Raw genomic sequence first — 23799 nt, forward strand, 5'->3', positions numbered from 1 at the left:
AGCTCTCACTTACACAACCTAAGTGAAGAGGGTTGGGGATCACCAACTTGAACACGGTTTAAAACCTTTGTCCAAAAGCTTATTTCCCCCTAACTCAAGCACTAACGGATCTCTCTCAAATATTGGAAAAGCTTTATGGAATTATCAAACCTCAGGGTGTTTCTAGCCAAGTGCTCTAATGGATAGAAAATGTTGTGTCTTTCAAGTGAGCTATAGGCTCCTATTTATAGAGTTTAGAGACACCCTTTGAATTTCAAATTCCACCAACCCCCATGGCTGTTACCAATGTTTAATTGGATTAATATGGAATTAAAAATGAGCTTTGGGAGTTATTTGGGTTTTTTGAGCCGTTCAACAAAGATTGAAAAAACTTAAAAATTGGTCAGTTTTGGCCTGTGGCCGCGGCCAAAGACATTAGTGGCCGCGGCCACTAGTCTCTGACCCACAGGCCGTGGCCACTGAATGTTGGTGGCCGCGGCCACCGACCAATTTCAGCACAAAAATTGTGCTGTTTTTCCAAACGGTTCCAGACCCTCCCAAATGATTTTGTAACTCCCAAAACACATTATTGGGGTTAAAATCATATCTCTAACAGCCATATCACATATGGCTTTATGAAATTCATCTCAATATTGTGTAACAACAAATTTACACAATAAAGGGTAATATTTGGAAGTTACAAATTTGTAACACCAAATATGTTACATTATTTGGATATATCTTATATATCTAAATATTGTAACTCTTTATTATATGTTACAATATGTGACACACTTTGTCACATTTATTTAATCTAAAACATTATATCATAATATAATATAACAGGTAATACCCTGAATAACCATCGTGAAAACTACAGAAAGGATGACCCTCCACACGTTCCAATATTTGATCGATGAATGGAAGTGGAAAATGATCTTTGTGGGTGGCTGCATATAATCTTCTATAATCAATGCACATGCGTCACCCAATTGGGATGTTGGTAGGCACGAGTTGCCCTTTTTCATTTTGTACCACTGTTACTCTTGATTTGTTGGGAACAACCTGAGTTGGGCTATCCCATTTACTATCAACAACATGATATTTTATCCTAGAATCAAGAAGTTTCAAGACTTCATTCTTAACTGCTTCCTTCATCGTTGGGTTTAATCTTCTTTGAGGGTCACGATGTGGTATAGCCCCGTCTTCCAATTTAATGTGATGGGAGAAAATCAAAGGACTAATACCTTTGATGTCAGCTATCGTCCATCCTAATGCATCTCTTTGTTCTTGCAACACATTGATGAGTTGGTGCTCTTGTGTGGCGTTAATCTTGGAACATATTATGACAGGAAAAGTGTTGTCATCTCCCAAGAAAACATGCTTAAGACCCTCAGCAAGTTGGGCCAACTTTGGTTGAGGAGCTTCTTGAGTGGAGGGTTTCGGTATTTCTCGATCTTGAGGGAGTTCCTCAAAGATTGGATTCCAAAACATGGTTCTTCTAGCCTGTGAATGTTTGATGATTTTAGGGTTGATTTCAGACTCATCAGGCTCAGAACTTTCAGAAATTTGGAAGAGGTGATTAAAATGATTAGAATTTTATTTTGATTTGACCTCTTCCAAAATAATTGTATCAATCAGATATGATTGGCAACACTCATCATTATCTGGTGGTTGTTTGCCAATGTGGAAAACATTCATTTTAGACTCATGTTCCCGAAAGAGATTTTCATGAGACCATTCCTACAGTTAACGAGGGCATTTGCAATTGAAAGGAAAGGTCTACCAAGAATGATGGGAATTTTGGACTCTATACTCACTTCAGATTGAGTGTCCAAGATGAGAAAACAAACAAGGTAATAGAATTTTTCAATTTGAATCAGAACGTCTTCAACTATACCCTGGGCTTTCTTGACTGATCGATCAACCAGTTGTAGCACCACAGATGTGGGCTTAGTTCTCCTAGACCTAATTGTAAGTATATTGAATATGGCATGGGATTTACACTTGCTCCTAAGTCTATAAGGGCTTGGCCAAATTCCTGTTCCCCAATTTGACATGAGATGGTGGGACAACTAGGATCTTTGTAGTTAGGCAGTGTCTTGCATTCAATTACCGCACTAGTTTGTTCTACCAAGAATGCAGTTTTCCTAACATGGTGATTTCTTTTAACGGTGCACAAGTCCTCGATAACCTTGGCATAAGTCAACACTTGTTTGATCACATGCAACAATGGCAAGTTGATCTTCACTTGTGTTAAAATGTCTAGTATTTGACCATGATTTTCCAATAACTTTCCAATTGATTTTCCAATGTCTAGTATTTGACCATGATCTTCACTGGAATGCTTATTGGCACATCATCTCCTGAAGCGGGCATTGACATATTCGTTGTCTTAGTTAACGATGAAACTGTACTTTGACCACTTCGAGTAGTGATGGCATTAACCTCTTTGAGATTTGTATCTGTAGAGGAGGAGGTTTGTGCCATGTGTTGCTCTTTTTGATGGATTAAAGGTTGAGCAGGAAGTCTACCACGCTCTTGAATTGCCAAATTAGTGTTTAACTTTAGCATTTGGCTTTTTATGTCTTTCATTTCCTCCATTTGTGTGAGACAAGGTTTGAGCTCTTGATTTGAGGCTATTTATGTTTGCGCAAGCATTTGCAAGGTATTCTCAAGAGAGTTACTTGATTGCATGTTATTTTGAGGTGCAATGTATGCTTTTGGTGGTTGTTGCTTCTCAGGCCTCCATTGGCTCCCAGATGCTTGGTTTAAATCCTTATAGCTGAAATTTGAATGGTTGCGCCAACCGGGATTGTAAGTGTTTGAGAGAGGGTTAGAAGGATTTTTGTAATCCCCTAAAGCATTGCATTGTTCCTCATTTACCCTCTTAACTCACCAAGAGCAGGGCACTCTTGCGGTTGATGTTCTATCCCTCCATAGATGAAGCATGGATCTCGTGTCTCTACTTTTGCCGCCATGTGGATTTCTCTACCTTCTTGAGTTTTGAAATCCTCGAATTTTACTATCAATGATTCAATTTGCCTTTTGATGCTGTCATCTTCCCTCAATAGATAGATTCCTGTTGATCATGGCTTGTCCATAGGACTCGACCATTCCATGTGTAGGAATTTTCAGCGAGATCATTGAGGTACTCGAAATCTTCATCGGGATATTTTTGAAGGAATTCGCCATTGCAAATCATTTGGACGAATTGTTTTTGTCCAATTGGGAGACCGTCATAGAAATATCTGACCAGACGCCAACTTTCGCATCCATGCTGTGGGCATTGACTTATCAAATTTCTAAACCTCTCCCAGACTTGATGGAAATTGTCATGGTCTTTCTGGATGAAGGTTGAGATTTGCCTCTTTAGGCTACTAGTCTTATGGGGTGGAAAACATTTAGCAAAGAATGCTGATAGTTCTAGGCCTTAAGGAATACAACCAGCTTTTTGCCTTTTCTTTGAGAGAGAAAGGAAAAAATTTCAATCACACAATGTAGGTGACATCAACTCGGTTGTTTAATGTTGCCACCACGTCTTTGAATTTCCGTATATGCATGTACGGACTCTCATTTTCAAACCCATGGAAGGTGGGTAAGAGGTTAATCACGTCGAGTTTGAAATCAAAATTTGCCATATTGTTGAGATACATTATGCATGAAGGTGTGGCTGTATGCATAGAATGTAAATAATTATGTAGCGTTCATGGTTGGACTTCATCTTGATGAGCCATCGTGGGTGGTTCAGGAAGTCTTGGTGAATGTGAACGAATGGAAGAAGACGACGAGTTATGAGAGTTATCTAAAACTTCTACTTGTGGTCTCACGAATCTCCCTAGTGTGTCTCTATTTCATGGCGTTATATTTTTATTTTTTAAGTATTATAAGCGCAAGTGTGTAATAGTGTAATATATATACACCAAAAATGTTCCCTGACCAATTGGGAAGGCTGCCACGGTACCACTTTAGGCCCAAGAGCTTTTCTAGAACACCTTGAGGTTCTTAGAAAAGGTTGCACTACACCAAATACCCATTTCCATAACACATGAATATAATACTAATCAAAAAGTATTATGCTAGAGTACTATGTTGGGGCCACTTTATGAAAAAAGGGCGGTAATAATTAAACCATCCTGCCACTTAGCATTTTTTTTCATTTGTGAGACCTAAAAATTTGTGAGACCCATGAGACCCAATTCCTTTCCTTCAATTCCTTCTCCTTTTTCCACATCATTCTCTCTCAGATCTCTTTCTCCCACCAGACCTCTCTCCTTCACTCTTTCTCTCTCACCTTTGTCTTTGTAGAGACCGACCGCTCCCTTCCCCTACACGCGCCGGCTACGGATCTTCATAGGCCGTCGAAGCTTCCACCACACGGGCCCAAGCCTTCACACGACACCAGAGGCGAACGACGACACCGGAGGCCATCTCTTCTTCTCCTCTTCCCTGTGTGCGGCCAAGCCTTCTTCTTCCCTGCGTGAGACCAGCTAGCTTCGGCCAGTTCAGCAACAACCAATTTATCCGTAAATTTTGTTGGGGAATATCCGTATATTGCATTAGTCTGTACAATATCCGTAAATTTTGCCCAATTTGATGGGAAGATTTTGGTTGTTATATTAGCTAATATCACTCCTAGACCTAGTACTAGGAATCTTACACCCAGTGGCGGAGCCAAATTTGTTTTTTCATGGGGGAATGATCATTAAGAGCAAAAAGATATATTCTTTCTTTGAATTCTTTTTTCCATATTATACTGATTGTTTTAGTTTGCAGCTCCGAACAAATTTTGCTGATGCATGGTCAAATTTAGTAAGTGCATATATGCGTAAAGGGCAGTTTAACGAGGCAGCTCAATGTTGTCACCAGGCTCTTGCACTGAATCCACGTTTGGTAGAATTTTTTTCTGACTCTTGACACTTGTATATTAAATGATTTAACAAAATCTTTGAATAGAACGTAACATTTCTTCTTAATGTTACAGGTTGATGCACACTGTAATCTTGGGTATTTGATGAAAGCTCAAGGATTAGTTCAAGAGGTGAGGAATCTATGGTCCTTTTTTTCTTTCTTGATATGCCTGATATTAGGTGTACATGGTTACAACTACAAGATGCCAAAAATCAGTATTACAAAGTGTTCTGATGCCAATAGAGAAAGATGATTCACAATATGTGTAGTCGGTTAAATTTATTGACTCACATAAGTTTGAAAAGACTTTGAGTTGTGATTTTCTTTGTAGTTCTTGCATGTTGGTTTGTTCTCACGCTCATTATTGTTCAATTTTGTATGGAACACCTTAAGATGCTTTCCTAAATGGTCAAGGTTGTAATGTATGTTTTCAGGTCTTTGACTTCTCTAATGTTTTTGTTGTAGGCTTACAGTTGCTATGTTGAGGCTCTTCATATACAGCCAAATTTTGCAATTGCATGGTCCAATCTTGCTGGCCTTTTTATGGAGGCTGGTGATCTTAACAAAACTCTTCAATATTACAAGGTCTTTACCTGGATACTTTGCTTGTGCATGTCTTAATGAGCGAAAGGGTGTAGGTGTTTACAGTTGAATATTCTTGTTACAAAATTGCATTGACTTGCATGACTAAGTTATAAAGGTGGAGCCCTTTATAATATATATAATATATATTTTTGAATAGGAATGAAACTTTGTATTAATCAATGGAATACAAAAGTAAAGTGAACATGCTAATCTTATAGAAATGAGAACATGAACCTGAAATCAGCCGAAAGACATACATTAATACAATAAAAAGATAACAGGAACATTATGAAAAAAAATTGGCCCACTCTTTTACTTAAATCTATAATAGAGAGTCACTCAAAACCTTTAGCTTTGTAGATCAAAGTTGCTGCCTAGAACTTTATCTGAAGTATGCTGTAGTTTTCTGTAAAAGTAATTCCATATGCTATAATTTTCTAAAGTATCTTGTGATGGATTACAAAATATAATTTTGTAAATCTTTAATGGATGTTTTCTATAATCTAATTTTGACTAACTGCCTTTTTCAGGAAGCTGTAAAGCTTAAACCAACATTTTCTGATGCCTATCTAAACCTTGGAAATGTTTACAAGGTGAGCTGTTATAGATTATGTGCAGATGGGTTATATAAAAGTGAAGGGCATTATATTTGAAGAAGAAATTTAGTACTTGTTTATGCTTTTTTCAAGCTCTAGGAATGCGTCAAGAGGCAATAGTATGCTTCCAGCGTGCTCTTCAAGTGCGACCAGATTTTGCCATGTCCTATGGTGAGATTATCCATTTGTACGCAGTACACTTAGTGACTACCTTTCAATTGTGCTGGCTTTCCTTTTCATTTGATGTCGCTGAAGGATCTTAAAATGTGGATATTTTCAAGTATGGCATCCAATTTGTTCTAGGGGAAAGATGCATATATATATTTTACTTGTGGTTGATTTCTTTTTCCCTGTTGGATAAGTAGTCTACATGTACATAAAAGGATCAATTAGTTTCTGAAGAGCTTGTTGAAATTTACTCCAGTATGTCTTGCAAAAACAAAAATTAAAAATCCCTCTAGTATATCTAGCTGTTCATTTCCAAGTTGACTGATCTATGGATCTTAATTTCTTCAGTGGCATACAGATTGTACAATGACAATCTTCTGTGTAAGACAACTTCAACTTTAGTCTTATTATAAATAAAAATCAATTTTTTTTTACAGGCAATTTGGCAAGTATTTATTATGAGCAAGGCAACCTAGAAATGACAATTTTCAATTATAAGTGAGCAATTGCATTTGATTCTGGATTCTTGGAGTCATTTAACAATTTGGTTGGTTCTCTTTCGTATCTTAATTGTGCTAGATTGTTTGTTAATCAATTGATGATATGAATAATATTTCACTTTTTTCCCTCACCCACTAAACATGATGGTGTTTTCCCCCTCTTAAGGGCAATGCGTTGAAGGATGCCGGAAAAGATGATGAATCAGTGCAATGATATCGTGTAGGTTCACAATATCCGTAAATTTTGCCCGATTTATTTATATGTTTTTGTTGGGGAATTTTAGTTTTACTTACCGTAGTTTTCATTTTCTCTCTGAAGCAATGTCTAACCTAGCCATCCACAAGCTCTTACTAACCTTGGGAACATATACATGGAATGGTATGTATTAATGTGTTAATCATGTCAAGCCTTTTAGATTGATATAGTGTTGATGTCAGATTAATAACTCATATGCATCTAGCCTAAATATTTTTTATCTGGTCATATAGGAACATGATGGGTGTTGCTGCCTCATGTTATAAGGCAACATTATCTGTGACAACAGGACTTTCTGCTCCTTTCAACAATTTAGCAATTATATATAAATAGCAGGTAATCATATCTTTTTATCATGTCTGTAATGCTTGCTTATATTTGTTTTGGGAAAATACTTAATTATACAATTTTTTTTTTCTTTCCAAATGGAGAAAGGTTATCATCTATAGAAAGGTCACCTTGATTTGTTTTGTTTCTTGCTTTGCCTTTTCCAACTAAGAGAAGATGGCATTGGTAATTTTAAGTTATATGGTTACAGCGAACGTTTTGGTTATATGGTTGGTGTTTAGTCTGTTTTGCTTTCCGGTTTCAGTTTGTATTATTCTATTTCCTTTTGTTTAAAAGAATATATTTCTTCTTCTCTTCACAATTCAGTTTTTTCTATTAACTAAAGTTTGTTTCTTATATAATAATATTAAAAAAAAACTACAGGGCAATTACACAGATGCTGTATCTTGCTATAATGAAGTTCTCTGAATTGATCCTTTAGTGGCTGATGCACTTGTCAATAGAGGGAACACATATAAAGAGATTGGGAGAGTTAATGAAGCCATTCAAGATTATAATCGAGCCATCAATATCTGACCTTCAATGGCAGAAGCTCATGCTAATCTAGCTTCTGGTTACAAGGACAGGTGTTTAATGAGAATTATAAGGGGTTGCAAGCTTTTTATCTGATTGCATACTGTTTGTTCTTCCATGATTTAACATAGTATATTTCTGGATTTTGTACGTACAATGGACATGTTGAAGCTGCTATAAAAAACTATAAGCAAGCACTTTTTCTACGTCCTGATTTTCCAGAAGCAACTTGTAACCTTTTACATACATTACAGGTATTGTGAGAAGTAACTTTACTTTGCATATTAAACTATGTTTTAATTCGGTTTTATTTTTTCTCACTACTGACTGTTATATAAGTCTTTTATGTTACCTAGCATAATAAGTTATTAGTGCTCTAAAAGTCGGGAATGCAACTGAAGTTTCATTGCATCTTCTGTTTCATATAGAATATGTATATGGCACATGGGTAGGGGCCTTGTAGATTATTGTTTTTCCAGGTCTTCTAGTTTAGCCTCATATACAGTATTAGTGTGGAAAGTATGATCTAATCATTAAGTTTTTTGCGAAATTAAAGGCCTCATTTGTGGTGAAACGGCCATTCCTTTTTGCTGTTTGGAAAATGCAATTTTAATTCAATGGTGTACATTTTTACACATTATTGACTTAGCCTATAGTTTCTATGTTGTACTCTTATGTTGCTATGTGAAACTTTGTCTGGATTTTATAACTATTCGCTGTTGGTTTATCTAATCTGATATTGCATTTGTGCTACTCTCCAGTGTGTTTGTGACTGGGATGATCGTGAAAATAAGTTTATTGAAGTTGAAGGAATTCTGAGAAGACAAATAAAGGTAAAGTGTTGTTTAATTTGCTGCTAATTACCACTTTACCAGTCAGGTTCCACTCTAAATTACTCAATCTTTGCTATTAGATGTCTCTTATTCCTAGTGTGCAACCTTTCCATGCAATAGCCTATCCAATTGATCCAATGCTTGCACTTGAGATAAGGTAAGTATTCTATTGCCTATATATTGCATTAGTCTGTTCTCTTTATTTACTGTTGTACGCCCTAGTTTTCCCACGGGCTGGTTAGCAAGCCGAGCTGCTGACTAATCGTAGTTATCTCACGAACTCCCCTAAGACCAGAACTTCTTTCGTTAGCTCGAGGAAGCCCAAAGGGCTCCCCTCCATTGTCCAAGGCTGGAGCAGGCCCCCTGAAGGCCGAAGGTCGAGTCCAGCATGCAGTTCACGGTACGAGCTAGATATGGGGGTGTGACCCCTTGAGAAGTAAACACACGCAAGGTAAACGTGCATATATCAGGCATCACGTGTCTGATATCCCCCTGACTTCTCGGACACACAGCAGGAACGTGCGTGTTCAGACACCCACGGTGGGGTTGGGCCGTGCGACCCATTACTTCCTTATCTATTGATTTGACCACACTTATGTGTCAGGTTTAGGAATTAATCATGAATGTCACAGAATTGATACGACAAGTAAGAAGGTCACGGGATGACCTCCCTACCAACTTCCAGGTGCCTTCTCTTATAAATATGGAGACCCTGGGAGTTTATAGGGGTTGGAAAAATAATCTCTTGTAAGAAATACTTTTGTAACCAAATACTCAGTACAGATCAATAATATTGACTAGTGGAGTAGAAGGATTTTAACCTTCGAACCACTTAAAAACCGTGTCTTGAGTCACCCCTTTCGTCCTCTAAGATCATATATCTATTTCGGTTCACATTTAGCACTAATCCTTTTCTCTCATTCTCTTAATTATCTGTTGGCGAAGAACCGCGTCAACAGTTTGGTGCTTTCATTGAGAGCTTTTTCGATTAGTGCTGCTGCAAACATCCAACTATGGTGACTACTCGGTCCAGGCATGGTAACGAGACAGAACAACATGATGGGCAGGAGGCTCATCATACCACCATCCCTGATGAACAAGTTCCTGAAGTCCAGCAGCGGCCAGGAAAACAGCCGGCGGGCCAAGACGATACTGGTAGTTCGGCGCCTCGGCCGCCTAATCCGAACCCGTGTTATTATACTGCGGTGGAGATGGAGAACGCTCAACTGAGGAGCCAGTTAGCAAAGGCCAGCCAGCAAATCAAGGATATCCTGGCCCGATTACCCCCTCTCACAACCGCCGTTAACGTCAGAGAGAGGCAGGGCAAGGCTCCCAAGTCTCGCCGGGATAACCGGTCCAGGCGTAGTCGCTCGGATAGGTTTCCGGCAGCCAACTCCACCCCTTCGTCACACCATCGAGAGGCAAACTTCAAGGAAGTGCCTAGGACCGGACGACCACAGTACAGTCGATCGGTCAGGACGTCGACTCCTAGCTCTCAGCCATCCTCGAGAACGCCCAGGGGAACTCGAGGAAGTTCTCGAAGGAGATTCGGGGGGGGGGGGGGGGGCCTCGCGGCATCAGCCCGTCCCCGATGACCGTCCTACGCCTTGTCCAGATCGCCCTGCGCAGGACCAGCAGGTTGGCAAGGCCGAAAGGCCCCCACCAAACTTGATCCGTCCAAACGAAACTAGGATCGCCTCTCCAGTCAGGCATCCTCCATCTCCGATCAGATATCCGTCTCCTCCTCGACCCGTCCGGGACGTCCCCGCCTATGGGAGTAGTAGGAGAAACCCACCGTCTGCTGGACCTTCCCGGCGTAGCAGGGCGCCAGGGGAAAACTCAGGTCGTCACCACCAAAGGCAGACTCCGAGCCTATCCAGCAGGAGCCACTGGACCGGCAGTCGCCGGAGTGATCTCTCTGGGGGTGACCTGCGAGATTGCCTCAACTCTCACAGAGAAGACCAAGCTGGAAGTGGTGGCCAGGCTCATTCAGGGGGGGTCCTGTCCGAAATACGCAATGGGGGGAATGTCCCAAATAACCTATCTCAAGATAGGAGGGGCAATAACCCACCAAATGTGTATAATGGATCCGGAGCTGTTGAACAGCCCCGGAATAACTAAGGACATCAGGACCAAACCCTCGATCGCCTGACCCAGATGGAAGAGCTGATGAGGAAACTTCTATCAGAAAAAGAAAAAGATGAATATGATTCAGGGGATGAGATGGAACTCTTGGCCCCCAACATAGCAGCGACGTCATACCCGTCTGGTTTTCGTATGCCTCACCTGTCAAAGTTCAACGAGGACGGAGACCCCTCGGACCATTTAGGGATGTTCAACACCCTAATGATGGCCCATAACATTGGCCTGGAGCTGAGATGCTTGATTTTCCCCTCCACGCTGACCGGACCCACCAGACAGTGGTTCAAGCAAAGTAAAAGACAGTCAATCGGCTCCTGGAAGGCCTTCTCAACCGACTTCAAAAGGGCATTCCGAGCCTCTCAGGCCGCCCGTGTTCAGGCCGACTCCCTGGCCAACGTGAGACAGCAGCCCGGTGAGACTCTGAAGGCCTACCTGAGCAGATTCGCAAACGTCGCTGCTCGAGCAAGAGACGCAGATGATAGCTCCAAGGTCATGGCCATGAGAATCGGAATCCTTGTCGGAGGAGACCTATGGAAGGGAGTCAGCTCGGTCAATGAATTCCTTAACAGGGCCCAAGAATGGATAAACTTGGAAGAAGCCGAGGCCTCAGCTGCGGGAACCAGCCAGGTTCCCGATCAGCCTGCGGGAATAGGGGCGGAGGTTGTGGCGACGACCCCAAAATTCGCGCAGAGCAACCAGCCCGGTGGAGGCAAGAGAAAGGGCAATGGCGAAAACAGTCAGCACGGACAAAAGATAAATCTATAGATAAGTTTAAGCCCGTTTTCACGACATATACCGAGCTCACTCAGTCTAGAGAGAGTATCTTCTTGGCCAACTCTACTCGGGTCCCCTGGAAGAGGCCAGAGCCACTGAAGCACCACAAAGGAAAGAGAGACACTTCCAAGTTTTGCCGTTTTCATAACGATGTGGGCCACAATACCGACGATTGTAGGCATTTAAAAGATAAGATCAAGACTCTCATCCGAGCCGGCCCCTTGGCTCAATACTCGCGAAACAGGGTCCGAGCGAGCCGACCTACTCCAGAGGTCCCAGCCAGTCAGCACGGGTCCCGGGTAGATCAGGATGTTCCTCCTCCAGTGGTAGGAGGAGAGATATCCACCATCTCTGGAGGACCGCACATGGCTGGCATAAGCAGAGGCGCCCAGAAGAGATACGTGAATGAACTAAAGGCTCATAACGGAGAGGAGTTCGTCCCGGAGCAGCGTCAGTCAAAACAACAGCGATTGGAGAGGCAACCAATCATTTTTACGGAGGAAGATGCAGGCCATGTCCAGTTCCCTCACAATGACCCCTTGGTTGTAACAGTCCAGCTCGCCAACCGGAGAGTGAGAAGGGTGCTGATAGACAACGGGAGTTCGGTGAACCTTCTATTCCGATCCACCTTAGAGAAGATGGGTCTGACTGTCGCCGATCTAAAGGCAACCTCCATGATGTTGTATGGTTTTTCGGGAGAAGGGACGATCGAGCTGGTGATCACCCTAGGAGAAGAATCTCGAACAGTTTCCAAACTACTCGAGTTCGTGGTCATAGACTGCTCCGCTGCGTACAACGCCATTTTGGGCCGACCTACGCTCATAGCTTTCGAGGCTATCACCTCCATCCGACACCTCGCCATGAAGTTCCCCACCTCGGCAGGAATCTGCACGATCCAGGGCGATTAGCTCGCTGCCAGGGAATGCTACAGCATTTCCATGAAGGGAAAATCTAAACCCGGGCAGCTGGCCATGGCCATTCTGAGTGAAGAGGAATCCCAGGAACCCTTGGCGGCTCCTGAGATTGAAAAACCTCAAAACGCCAAAGGGGAAAATGTCGCCTTGAGTGAGGACATTGACCCCCGAATAGGCGAAGATAGAACCGAGCTCCAGGCTATTGAGGAGCTCGAGGAGGTGAACCTTGATCCACAAAATCCATCACGGATGGTCAAGCTCGGGAAAAACCTTTGTAGCAAGAGGAAGACGGAGCTGATTACGTTTCTGTGGACTAACTTAGATGTATTTTCCTGGTCCCACGAGGACATGGTGGGAATTAGCCCGAGTGTCATCATGCACACGCTCCATCTGGACAAAAGCGTTTCTGCCAAGTCTCAGAAGTAAAGACGTTTAGGAACAACCCGAGCTGAAGCCCTAGAAGAAGAAGTAGCCCGGCTCAAAAAATGTGGTTTTATCCGTGAATCCAAATTTCCAATTTGGGTCGCCAACCCCATGCTAGTTCCAAAGCCCAACGGAAAGTGGCGAACCTGCTTTGACTTTTCTGACCTGAATAAAGCCTGCCCCAAGGATTGTTTTCCATTACCAAGGATCGATCAGCTGGTGGATGCCACGGCGGGGCACGACCTCATGTCCTTTATGGACGCGTACTCAGGCAACAATCAGATCGCGATGAATCCGGTGGACCAGGAACACACCAGCTTCATGACCCTGACTAATGTCTATTGCTACAAGGTCATGCCTTTCGGTCTGAAGAACGCCAGAGCTACCTACCAATGATTGGTAAACAGAATGTTCGCGGACCAGATCGGAAAAAACATGGAAGTGTACGTTGATGACATGCTAGTCAAGTCAAAGACTGCCGACAACCATGTTTCCGACCTGGATGAATGTTTTAAAATATTATGAGAATACGACATGAGGCTCAATCCCCAGAAACGCACTTTTGGAGTCGCGTCAGGAAAATTCCTGGGGTTCATAGTCAATACCCGAGGAATCGAGGCAAACCCCGACAAGATCAGGTTACTACTCGAGCTTCCTTCGCCCAGGTCGCGGAAAGATGTCCAAGGCCTAACAGGGAGAGTGGCCGCACTGAACAGGTTTATTTCCAAGTCAACCGATAAGTGTTTTCCCTTCTACAACCTGCTCCGAGGAAACAAGAAGTTTGAATGGGCAGTAGAGTGCGAAAGCGTATTCCTCGACCTGAAGGCGCATCTGGCTGAACCACCTGTATTATCCAAGCCCAAGGCAGGCGAGCCTCTTTTTCTCTACCTAGCTGTCACTGAGGATGCAGCTAGTGCCGTACTGGTACGAGAAGAGGAACAAGTTCAAAAGCCAGTCTATTACATCAGCAAGAGACTTCTCAAGGCAGAGTCACGATACCCACTGATGGAAAAATTGGCGTTTTGCCTAATCACGGCCTTGAGAAAGCTCAGGCCGTACTTCCAATCCCACTCAGTACACGTCATGACCGATCAGCCTCTAAGGCAGGTTTTGCAAAAACCTGAAGCATCGGGACATTTGTTAAAATGGGCGGTCGAACTTAGCCAGTTCGAGATTTTCTACACTCCACGAACTGCTATAAAAAGTCAGGCCCTCGCCGATTTCGTGGCAGAATGCACAGGATTCCAGGAGAATCCCGCAGAGGGCTCATCTTAGCTCACCTCGCCCCAATCGTTGTGGAAGATCTTTGTAGACGGTTCATCCAACGAGAACGGCTCCGGGGCCGGAATCATTCTGATATCCCCCGAGGGACATAGATTCCACTCGGCGCTAAGGTTCAGGTTCAAGGCCTCCAACAATGAGGCGGAGTACGAAGCTTTGCTGGCCGGCCTGAGGATAGCCAGGGAGTTAAAGGCGAGCTCCGTCCAGTGCTTCAGTGACTCCCAACTCGTGGTAAACCAGGTCCTAGGCGAATATCAGGCGCGGGGACCCAGGATGGCCGCCTATCTGACGAAGGTAAAAGTTAAGCTGTCCGCATTTGAGCGAGGATCGATCGAACAGATACCTTGGGAGCAGAACATTAATGCAGATGCTCTTGCCAAGTTCGCCACCTAGGGAGAGACGGAAACCTTGGGGTTGGTGCCGATAGAATTCTTGGAACAACCAAGTATAAAAGAAGGACGAGCCGAGGTCGAAATGATTAACGCTAGGTCGACCTGGATGACACCCATTCTTGAGTATCTCATCGAGGGCAAGCTGCCCGAAGGACGTAACGATGCACGACGAATCTTGTATCAAGCTTCGAGATATACGCTGGTCGATGGGGTGTTGTACCGACGTGGGCACTCCCTACCTCTCCTCCGGTGCGTTCATCCAAGTGAGGCAAAGGCCATCCTACAGGAAGTTCACGAAGGATTCTGCGGAGACCACACTGGGGGGCAGAGCCTAGCCTTAAAGGTCCTCAGGCAAGGATATTACTGGCCGACTCTGTCCAAAGACTCGATCTCATATGTGAAAAAGTGCGACAAGTGCCAGCGATTCACTGCAGTTGCCCGAGCTCCTCCAATCGAGCTGAAAATGATCTCGGCCCCTTGGCCATTTGCCATTTGGGGAATAGACTTAGTAGGCGCCCTGCCCACTGGAAAGGGCGGGGTCCGTTACGCCGTGGTAGCCATCGACTACTTTACCAAGTGGGCTGAGGCAGAGCCGTTGGCAACAATCACGTCTAAAAAGGTGCTTGACTTCGTGGTTAAAAGCATCATCTGTTGCTTCGGCCTACCCAAGAAGATCGTCTCCGATAACGGCACTCAGTTCGACAGCGACCTGTTCACCGAGTTCTGTGACAGACATGGGATTGTGAAAAGTTTCTCCTCCGTGGCCTATCCTCAGGCTAATGGCCAGGTCGAAGCTGTCAACAAGACTTTAAAGGCGAGCCTCAAGAAAAGATTAGATGAAGCGAAGGGGGTCTGGCCAAAACAGCTCCCCCAGGTCCTATGGGCATACCGGACCTCGCATCGGACTCCTACGGGTCATACTCCCTTTTCTTTAACTTTTGGGAGTGAGGCAGTCCTCCCCGTGGAGATAAAGGTTCTTTTGCATAGAGTCCAATTTTACGACCAAGATCGAAACCACGAGCTCCTGTGCCATTCCCTCGATCTGGTTGAGGAAAGGCGGGAGGATTCACAACTCCAGCTCGCCCATTATCAGCAGAGAATCACCCGCTACTTCAACACCAAGGTTAAAAAATGCACCTTTAGCGTAGGCGAATTGGTTCTGAGAAGAGTTTTCCTCACCGGAAAAGATCCCAAAGACGGAGTTTTGGAACCAAACTGGGAAGGACCGTACCAGGTCATTGAAGTCATCAAGGAGGGAACTTATAAGCTAGCTCGACTTGATGGAGGGGCAGTCCCGCGAACTTGGAACGCCGTCCACTTAAAGTGATATTACAAATGATTTACTTGTAAGGCTTGGAAGGCCACTTCTTATGTATTAATGAAAATCAACTTTTTATGCATATTTGCAAGTGTAATCTTAAAGTAACCACGAAAGACCCTTTCCCAGTTACTTGGGGGGCATATGGTACCTGGATATAACCAGGTCTCCTTAATGACTTAGATGTTGATTCTTATCGATTGACTGTTGTTTTCTTAAAAATGCGAGATATTGATAAGGGTTAACACTAACTAAGTCCTATCCTGGTTTTAACCGGGTCGTAAAACTTAGAAGTTGATTTAAATCTGTTGATCGTTGTTGTTCTTAAAGAGCTCGAGATATGGATAAAAGTTAACACGAACTAAGTTTTCAAATTAAGTTCCTGGTTTTAACCAGGTCATAAAACTTAGAAGTTAATTTAAATCTGTTGATCGTTGTTCTTCTTAAAGAGCTCGAGATGTGGATAAAAGTTAACACGAACTAAGTTTTCAAATTAAGTTCCTGGTTTTAACCAGGTCATAAAACTTAGAAGTTAATTTAAATCTGTTGATCGTTGTTCTTCTTAAAGAGCTCGAGATATGGATAAAAGTTAACACGAACTAAGTTTTCAAATTAAGTTCCTGGTTTTAACCAGGTCATAAAACTTAGAAGTTAATTTAACTCTGTTGATCGTTGTTCTTCTTAAAGAGCTCGAGATATGGATAAAAGTTAACACGAACTAAGTTTTCAAATTAAGATCCGGGTTTTAACCAGGTCATAAAACTTAGAAGTTGATTTAAATCTATTGATCATTGTTCTTCTTAAAGAGCTCGAGATATGGATAAGAGTTAATACGAACTAAGTTTTCAAATTAAGTTCCTGGTTTTAACCAGGTCATAAAACTTAGAAGTTGATTTAAATCTATTGATCATTGTTCTACTTCAAGAGCTCAAAATATGGGTTAAAGTTAACGCGAACTAGGTTTTTCAATAAATTATAGCCGAAATGCTTAAAAGCATGAAAGAGTGTAAATTAAAAACGGTAAAGCAAATTGTCTCGAGGTGAAAACACCTCATGCAAAGGTTACGAAAAAAAATATACTTAAAAATGTTCAAAGGCAACAGGGAAAGAACGCCCTAAGCTCCGTCAGATGGCCCCTTGGAGGTCGCTGTCTCACCCTGCTCCGCTGCGCCCGAGGCTTCTCTAGTCTCCGAAGGCAGTGCCTCTTTCTCAAGGCGAGCTTGGAACTTCACCAGCAAGCGCGCCCAAAGGCTTGGTGACATGAAGGAGAAGTCAGCCTCCGGATTGTAAGCCCAACAGTGATAGAACAAATCTTGCATGGACTGCTCCGAAGTGGCCCGTTCGGCCTCTAGGGCGACCTGGGCGGCCTGGATCTCAGTCTTTGCAGCCTCGAGGTCCGTCCGCGAGGTGGCAAGGGAGGCTTCGAGCTCCTTGACCTTCGAGAGGGCTTTCTCCAACTCGGCCTTCGCGGTCGCCAAGGCATCTTCAGTCGCCTTAGCCTCCTGAAGGGAAGCCTGATGCTCGGCTCTCATATCCTCGAGCTGAGTCTTGGCCCTGATGATGCTCCGGTGGAGAGCGACGACGCCCTGCGAGAAATGAAAGATAAAATTTCCTTAGAGGAAAAACAGGGCAAAGTGTAAGGGTAGGAGCTTTACAGAGAAAACAGGGCAACTTACCGTTAGGGTCATGCTCATTGAAGACTCCATCACCCCAACCGGGCTCAGTGTCTCAATGGCCTGAAGTTCCTTCTCGGTGAACTTATAGATATGGTTGACGGCGTAGTTCGCCGACTCGTACACTATCCCCCGGAAGGCCTTTGGGATCTTCTCCAGGTCCTGAGGGTTGACTGGGATGCGCACATCGGAGACCGCCACGGCCGGAGTCCCGAGCTCCGTTCCTCCATCCTGAGTGGCGGCTGGAGCTCGCGGAGATGGTGGAGGCATTTGGCCTGCTCCGGCGGCAAGAAGAATTGCTCCCGTATCCTGGGCAGACGGGGTTTTCTCCTTCTCCTTTGCCGGAGACTTGGTGGAGGTCCCAGCGGCGCTCCTGGACCCCCGGAGCCTTTTTAGTCTTGGTCCGGCCGAGGGGTTTCCCCCGAAGACTGCGCCTCGCAAGCTATCCTTGGGCTGAGAAATCTCTTCTGTCGAAACAAAAACATTGTTAGTACAAGTTAGCTACCATACAGACAAGGACAAAGGGTTAGATATAAAAAGTGTGCGAATACTAAGGGAGCCCTACCCCCCGAGCTGGAAGAACCTAAGACGATTATTTCCCGAACTGGCACAAGTTCTGGGTCCGGTTCTGACTCAGGGCTAGATTCTTCTACATACTGCCTAAGCCCCGGAGCATATATACCCCTCTGGAGTGATGGCCATGTGCGTAAGTTGGTCCCATACTCCTCGAATAGGATCGACCTAAAGGCTAGGGTGTTATCTACTACTACGGTACCCCTAGGCCGGCTCTCTTGGTGATCCAACACGAGCCGGTCGACACAATGGAGCAGGAGTGTGTTCAGGTCCGGATCGCTTCGGTGACGATGGACGAGCTGCCTAGGATTGAATCTAGCCAGCCGGAGGTCTACGGTAGCCCTATCTAGACTCCTAAGCAAGTAAGGGTTACCTTGGCCAGAAGGACCCGCGGCTGCTCCGGATTGGATCCTCTCCTCGCCCATCCTCTGGGCGACCTCCAAGGTCCTCTTCCTGCTCCTCACGAGTAGAACTTCATCGCCCTCATCCTCCTCGTCTTCATCTCCTACGACCTCCTCCACGATGATGGGTCTGGTGTCCCGAGCTGGGGGCGGCCCCCGGGGCCTCTTTAGGTTCAGGGTCTGATTTGGAAAAATCAGCTTGCAGAACACCATCGTCTCGTCCATCACGAGCACGCGATAATCCTTCTCACTGGGGGGCAAGCCCGCCAGCATTTCATATTGGCCCCCGAGGGTCACAGACTTCTCTGTCCTCGCGAAGATGGCTGCAAGGTTAGTTTGAGTCAGAATGGGGTACGAGAGGAGCTAAAATAACACTTAAAAGGCGAGATAAGGATGGGAGAAACTTATGAGGACGATTGAAATAGTGATGCTCGCAGTTTCGGAAACCAGTTGACATGAAGAACTGGTCCTTAAAGTCATTGGGGTGGCTGGGTAGCTCGATGACTGCCGCCGTATTGGGAAACTGGGTTAAATAGTAGAACCCGTCACCTCGCCCCTGCTAGTCCGGGCTGGCTTTGAGGTAGAAGAAATATAAAATGTCTACAGGAGTGGGGACCTCCCACTCGTGCTTCTGGAACAAATACCTCAGCCCTGCCAGCAGGCGGTAGGAATTGGGGGGGAGCTGAAATGGGGCCAACCCCACATAGTTGAGGAAATCAGCAAAGTACTGATCCAGTAGAAGGAAGGCCCCTGCCTTAAAATGTTCACCACTCCAGGCCGCGAATGACTCGTCGAGCGGCGCACAGCTCCGCTCGCCTTTTGAAGCAGGTCGAGCCACTACGAACGCTTTCCCCAAGGCGATGTTGTGGGAAAGGAAGATTTTGTTAATCTTTGCCTGGTCGGTTATCTTCGAGACGATCCTTTCCGCCTCAAAGAAGGCATCAGGGGCCACCTCGACCTCCTTCTCCACTGTCGGCTCGAAGCGAGGGATCGGGGAGCTAGGCATCGCCGCCTTCCCTTTGTCCTGCTGGGAGGCCGAGCTGCTGACGTTCTTCTGTGGGAGATTTCTCTTTGGAGCCATCTGGTCGCCTAACGAACAAAAGAAAACATTTCAGAAAAAGCGACCCAAGCATGAGGAAAAAGCAATTATTATTTACACGAGCTGAGGTAAGCCCAGCCCGTGGAGAGTGGGACCATGCGGTTCGATGAACACGCGCCTATGCTCCCAACCGATCCCCGATTACTCGGGATTCGTGTGTCAAGAGGGTCAGGATAGAACTTGCCTTGGGGGGAAAGGTTCAGTAGGCAGGAAATTGCAAGACCGCTTGTGAGGCGTGTTCCCTAAGCTACCCGGTTTTGCACCCAAAATTCTCAAAACTCCTACCCAGAAATTTTCCCTAGAAAAAGCATCCTGAAACCCATACTCTAAGGCGATTTCCTACAACAAATGTGCCCTAACCTAATAGGGCTGTCACCCTCCATATCCACAAAACCCAGCAAACCCTTGCATGCGGCTACAGTAAAATTTTTTTACCTAAGCTACAGTAGCATATTTTCAAAACACACAGGGTCAGGAAACTTACAGTGTGTGGCTGGGAGGTAGACGAAGGTGTTGCGTTGGTAAGAGCTTCGTCGGTGTAATGGCTTCCAAAGCTTCGGAGAAGTCCGTGCGCCTAAGCTTCTTGAACGCTGAAAGTAACAGTAGCGGGATCAAGGGTTTTGTTCTTCTAGAGATATAGAGAGAAGAAGAAGAAGAGCTTGAAGCTTGAAATTTTTTGAATGAAAGGGTGGCCCATGCGTAGGGTGGCCACCCCTTTTTATATGCTTAAAGGATCACGTATAGAGGGCCGTTGGATGGCCCTGATGGGGGATCTGAGGCCCTCCACTCGAAATACGAAACGACGGCTAAGCATGGGCTAGGCCATTAAATGCGGTTCTCGTAAGACGTACCGTCACCACCCACGATGTTCCACGTATCAGACGCTTGCATAAAAGGTGGAATGCGAAGAGTTCATGGGGAAGTTCAAAAGCCCCTACTGTGGTCTTATATACGATGTGGTATACCACGAGCAGGAGCTTGGGGAGCAGATGTACGCCCTGGTTTTCCCACGGGCTGGTTAGCAAGCCGAGCTGCTGACTAATCGTAGTTATCTCACGAACTCCCCTAAGACCCGAACTTCTGTCATTAGCTCGAGGAAGCCCAAAGGGCTCCCCTCCATTGTCCAAGGCTGGAGCAGGCCCCCTGAAGGCCGAAGGTCGAGTCTAGCATGCAGCTCGCGGTACGAGCTGGATATGGGGGTGTGACCCCTTGAGAAGTAAACACACGCAAGGTAAACGTGCATATATCAGGCATCACGTGTCTGATATCCCCCTGACTTCTCGGACACGCAGCAGGAACGTGCGTGTTCAGACACCCACGGTGGGGTTGGGCCGTGCGGCCCATTACTTCCTTAACTATTGACTTGACCACACTTATGTGTCAAGTTTAGGAATTAATCATGAATGTCACAGAATTGATACGACAAGTAAGAAGGTCACGGGATGACCTCCCTACCAACTTCCAGGTGCCTTCTCCTATAAATATGGAGACCCTGGGAGTTGATAGGGGTTGGAAAAATAATCTCTTGTAAGAAATACTTTGTAACCAAATACTCAGTACAGATCAATAATATTGACTTGTGGAGTAGAAGGAGTTTAACCTTCGAACCACTTAAAAACCGTGTCTTGAGTCACCCCTTTCGTCCTCTAAGATCATATATCTATTTCGGTTCACATTTAGCACTAATCCTTTTCTCTCATTCTCTTAATTATCTGTTGGCGAAGAACCGCGTCAACAACTGTCTTTTTGGTCTTGTAGTTTTCTATTCACTTTATCTACTGTCTTTTTGGTCTTGTAGTCGTAAATATGCTGCACACTACTCTATCATTGCATCTCGTTTTTCTCTTCCTTCCTTCAATTATCCAGCAGCCTTGCCCATAAAGAGTGTAGGTGGCAGTAAAAGGCTAAGGGTCGGGTAAGTTTCAGATATATATTCTCTCTTCCTTTGTATGTACATACTCCCTATGCCTATTTTCATTCGTCGTTACTAGTTTCGAATTCAGGTATGTTAGCAGCGACTTTGGTAACCATCCTCTGTCTCATCTAATGGGTTCTGTCTTTGGCTGCGTATCCAATCAGAAGTGGAGCATTTTATAGATGTCTCATCCATGTCATCTGATATGATTGCCAGGATGATTAACGAGGATAAAATACAGATCATTGTCAATCTTAATGGTTATACTAAGGTATAGTATAGCTTGAGTTAGCCAGTGAGTGACATTGGGTCAAAGAACCTTGAAACATAATTATTAAGATTTAGTATGAATTTGCTCTTTTTTTCTTGATGCATTAGTTTAGTTTGTTTCATAATTGACGTTCTGTGTTGTGCAGGGGGCAAGAAATGAAATATTTGCCATGCAGCCAGCCCTATACAGATTTCTTATATTTTCATCACATAAAATAACTTCACGAAATAAATAAATTATTATTATGTTGTTTTTTTTTAAAAAAGATCTTAAGACATATTTGTCTTAAGAATAATAACTAACAAATTTGAAAATACATGGATAATAATCTTCACGTAAATCTTATAAAAAAAAACAATTTATTTTGATATAGAATAATAAAACTTTGCTATTTTATACATTTTTAGTTGTAAACTTTCTTTTATTCGAACAACCCATTTTTACGTTTTATTTTCTAATTTTGGTCTTCTCATATCAATTATTAACTTTTTTATTCGTTAATGTACATAAATTACATTATTGCTCAGAATCCATGATCTTTTTTTTCTTTCTTGATAGGTCTGATATTAGGTGTACATGGCTACAACTACAAGATGACAAAAATTAGTATTACAAAGTGTTATGATGCCAATAGATATAGATGATTCACAATATGTGTAGTTGGTTAAATTTATTGACTCACATAAGTTTGAAAAGGCTTTTAGTTGTGATTTTCTTTGTAGTTCTTGCATGTTGGCTTGTTCTCATGCTCATTATTGTTCAATTTCGTATGGAACACCTTAAGATGCTTTCCTGAATGGATAACTTTATGATTTTTATGGATGAATAAAAAAACTCAAACCACTGAGTTTACTTGAGACTAAAGAATGCTCCTCCTTCTTCCTAATAGATTCAAGATGGCTATGTATATTTGTTTCAATACAATGTCTTATGTGTTAGTGCAATAAAGGTTAGTTCTTGATTAAAATGAATTTTGATGGTCATTATAGTTGCTTTATTGCAACGCCCATGGGAGATAATGATGATATATTAGGAGTTAATTGATTTTTTATTTGAAAATAATAAATTGGAAATATTATTATTTTTATTATTATAAGATTATATGATTTAAAAATGAAGATTGCAAACTAATATTGTTTTTGGGTTTAGATTTCTAGTTGTCTTCTTAATGTTTTAATATATTGTTTGTTAGGTTTTAAAGGAGCTTTGAGAATCTAGGCCTCAATGTTTACATGCAGGTACTATTATTTCTCTCCCAATTTCATTTTCTATAGACAACTTTTTTTATCGCAGTTTTGCTCTGTTGAGAAAAGTAACTTGTTAAGATTATTAAGGAATGTTGTAGAAAATTTTGTATTATTGATATATTACTATCACTTTTTACACAGAACATTATTAATATTTCACTTTGATTGTGAATTAAATCTATGTTTTCTTAATGGTCCATCATTTCGGGTTGGAATTGAAATTTTAGTGAAAAAGTAAATAATAAAACTAAAGAAAAAATAATATAAAATCATTTTGACATACTTTATTTTGTTTTTTTTTTTATGATGAGAACATAGTTTATTGTTTGTTGGGATTTGATTTTGTTGGGACTCACTACAACAAATATAAGTTTTCATAATGCATGATTGTGTGATTTGAGTGCAAGAACTGAATTTTTTTGAGAATGGCAACTTTTCACTATTTTGTATTTTTATGTGCATATGAAGGAATCAGAATGTTAATACACATATACCAATTCTCATTTATAGTATAGTTGATAAAATTCTGTTCTTCTAGATTGGTGTAGAATTGAAAGGTCTTGCCTACTATATAGTGGTAATTGGTAATTTGTTATTTAAAAAAATCCATGATGGTCTTGCCTACATATACCAACCTGCAAGATTTAGTCTTGTGAAACTTGCTTGCATAAGATTAGGTGAAGAGCC

The 23799-nt window shown here is 43.1% G+C and overlaps 1 non-coding gene and 1 pseudogene across 1 annotated transcript; both read left to right on the top strand.

Annotated features, from left to right (window-relative positions):
* The first annotated feature begins 3252 nt into the window (after positions 1 to 3252).
* On the top strand, positions 3253 to 3358 carry LOC133828216 (small nucleolar RNA R71). Its single transcript, XR_009890848.1, has one exon. It is a non-coding gene; the product is annotated as a small nucleolar RNA R71 (small nucleolar RNA).
* A 1430-nt stretch (positions 3359 to 4788) lies between these two features.
* On the top strand, positions 4789 to 22100 carry LOC133825457 (probable UDP-N-acetylglucosamine--peptide N-acetylglucosaminyltransferase SEC; annotated as a pseudogene).
* The last annotated feature ends 1699 nt before the right edge of the window (positions 22101 to 23799 follow it).

This window comes from Humulus lupulus, chromosome 3, assembly GCF_963169125.1.
Source record: "Humulus lupulus chromosome 3, drHumLupu1.1, whole genome shotgun sequence".
Lineage (NCBI taxonomy): Eukaryota > Viridiplantae > Streptophyta > Magnoliopsida > Rosales > Cannabaceae > Humulus > Humulus lupulus.